We start from the raw sequence: 3,447 nt of genomic DNA, 5'->3' as shown, positions 1-3,447 counted from the left end.
CAACTCATTCTTAAAACATCATTTGATCAAGAGCACATCATCTGGGGGTGTCTGGCTGGCTCAGTCGGTAGAACACGCAACTTTTAATCTCAGGGTCATGAGTTCAAGCCCCACATTGGGTGTGGAGCCTACTTAAAATAAAAATAAGATAAAATATTTTAAAAAGAGCTCATCATCCTTGAAAAGAAGATATGTACAGTGGGCATGGATTTATAATGAAATGGTCAGAACCAATATAAACAGAAGTGCCACAACATGAAAATTAAAGAATAAGTTTAATAATTTTGAAATGCTTTTACTGAAACCCCCACACGCAATATCTTAACCATTAATCCGATGCCACTTTTTTGTTCCCGAAAATTAATATCTGGCATAATATTCAGTCATGAAGTCTCTCCTATTATATGGTCCCAGTATTTGAATACATTCAGGTGTCTTGTATTACATTCCCCAGCCAATTAGTATCAAAGTTCAGAGACTTCTTTGATTCTCAGCTTCCCAGAATACATCCCAGGAGTAATTCCCAAAAGTATGCCAGATTAAATGCTTACATATTTCTACTATTGCCATACTCTGTGCCTCCCTCTGTTATGAGTGTTTAAGCCCCTCATGGACTCTCTCTTATTACTGCACAGACTCCCTTCCCTGAGTGTTCTCCAGGCTGGAAAACTCGTTGGGATGGGAGCCCACCCATCGTTGGGATGGGAGCTCCATGTTCCATGCCCAGTGGGGGAGATTCCCAACATGTCAGGTAGGGGTCTGGAGAAAAACCCACCTATTTTTCTCCAATTTCCACAAAGTCACTATGGCCTAAGAGTTATCCACAGCTGTGGGAGTGACTTTCTTTGAGGACAAAATTCTTTGAGGAAAATATAATACAAAAAAATTATGATTTTCAGGGGGGAAAAGATGTATCAGTATAGAAATATGGTATCTGTGATGTAATGGGGAGAAGGGATTAAAAATAATCTTGAACCATTTCCCCATGGTTTCAAAAGTGATTTTGGCTTTATCTTGTCCTCCTAACACTATCTTCCTAGAAAGTAATTGGGTGATGAAAAATGTGCATTGTCACTTGTATTACCAAGCAGCATAGTTTTTGTTTTGTTTTGTTTTTGTAATAGATACACCCTGAATGGCAAACCACAGCTAGCCTGTGAACTACAACATGAACTACAAACACATGCTATGGAGCAGAGACCTTAGCTTCTCTGTGATGTAGCTTTTTTAACTGAATGCGTCTCTTGGGGAATCCTAGAAACAGCACCCCTGATTGTTTCAAGAAGTGATTCCCTATATGCTATGTTGGGTACACCCATGCATTGGATCTCATCCCTCACAAAGGCATGCACCACTCTGGGTGGGGTGGGGTGGAGTGTGAAAGCTCTCATTCGAGATGCACCCAGTGTGGGCGTACAGTGTTGTACACAGTCTAATGAACCTGGCACCAGGTTATGGTCTCTGAGTGTGATTGTCAGACTAGACTAAAACACTGCTGCACTAGACAGAATTGGTCAAGGCATAGCTGTCAACAGCGTGAAGGGGAAGTCAGTTATTACAAGATTAGAAAAAGTAGGTTACTTAGAAACTACAGTGCCCTAGCTGGCTGGAGGAATTTAGCACTCTTCAGGACTGGCCTAGATATTCATGACGGTCCCAAGTGTAGATGAGGAATGGAACAAGAGATCTCTGAGCTGAACAGGAAGAAAGCATCATGATAGCTGGAAGTCTCCCACAGTCCCGTCCACTACTCAAATAAAGGGCCCTTTCACAGGCTTAGAATAATTTTCCATGTTGTATTTATTTTGATTTGGTGATCAGGGAATCAAAGTCTTAACAGGCTCTTATCCCAATGCTGTCTCCACCCACTTAGCTTTTGGGATTATTCTTAACATATATATCTTAGTCCTAAACCTAGTATTTTACTTACTGGGAAAAAAACTAAATGCATCTAATGTTACTCTATATCAGGAACAAGTAAAGGATTCCTACATTCTCTGATTCTATTTAACATTGTTCTGGAGGCACTAGCCAATGCATTAGAGCAGATAAATCAATTGGAGATATAAGAACAAATTTAAAAAGAAGCAAAACTTATCTTTATTTGCACATCATGTGGTAATATACATAGACAGCCTCAGATAATCAATGATAAAACTGACTTTATTAAATATCAGTAAAGTAGGAGAATATTAAAAAAATCAATGGTATTCATATACAGTCTCTAGCTAAAGGAAATAATAGGAGAGAAAAACCCCCATTTATAATAGCAACAAAGAATATTAAATAGGAATAAAGTTAACAAGAAATGTATCATATCTATATGAAAAAAATATTAAAACATTCCTACAAAACACAAAAGTACACTTGGACTAATGGAATAGAATAACTCCATATTATAAATATTTTAGTTAAATTATATATTTAATGAAATATCAATAAAACATCAAATGGCTTTTTAATGAACTTGGTAAGCTGATGGTGGTGTCTATATGAAAAAACACCAATGCAACAATAACCAAAAGTAAAAAAAAAGCTTCAGGGAGCGGGGGACTAGTCCTACCAGATACTGGAATGTACCACAAAGCCTCTACAAACATACATGGTACTGGTGGAAGAACAGGCCCACAGACCAGTGGAGTGGAGTAGAAAGCCCAGAAAGAGACTCAAGTACATGGAGAAATTTGATATAAGTAGGGCAGAAGATGGATTTTTAAATAAATGGTTTTGGAACAATGGCTAGTCATTTGGGAAAAAATAAAATAAAATCCACACCTGACACCATAAACAAGAACAACTACCAAATTGGTCAAGGATCTAAATGTAAGGGACAAACCATGCAAGAACTATAAGAGAACATGCATGAAATTTTCATTAACTCTTGCCCAGGGAAAGCCTTTTGAACTATGCCTCAAGATCCAGAGGCAATTAAAAAAGACTGATAAATTTGACTACCCCTAAATTTACAAAACATTGCAAGACAAAAATCACCATAAACAACACAGAAGACAAATGGCAAACCAGGAAAAAAATATTTGCAACATATATCCCAGATAAAAGGCTAATATCCCTAATATGTGAAAATTGTAGAATATTGGGCTAAAATTCCAATTATAAAAGTAGGAAACATGTTATAAGCAGACAATTCACTCACACACATACACAGATATAAAATGGCTCTTCTCTATATGCAAAGAGATGTGATTTCACTCATAATTAGAAATGTAGATTAAAGACAGAACTATTTCCAGTGATGACAAAGGGGTGACGTGGCCACATATACCTGTGTGTAGATAACTATTATAAAAACTGGATATAATAAAAACATAATTGTTAAAGGTACTTAAAAGTGTGCAGAGGCAAACACTGTCTCAAAAGCTTCTAAAAACAAAACAAAACAAAACAAAACAAAACAAAACAATCCTACAATTGGAAGAGGTAATGATG

Source organism: Panthera tigris, chromosome A1 (genome assembly GCF_018350195.1).
Source record: "Panthera tigris isolate Pti1 chromosome A1, P.tigris_Pti1_mat1.1, whole genome shotgun sequence".
Taxonomy (NCBI): domain Eukaryota; kingdom Metazoa; phylum Chordata; class Mammalia; order Carnivora; family Felidae; genus Panthera; species Panthera tigris.
Note: the sequence above shows the minus strand (reverse complement) of the source record.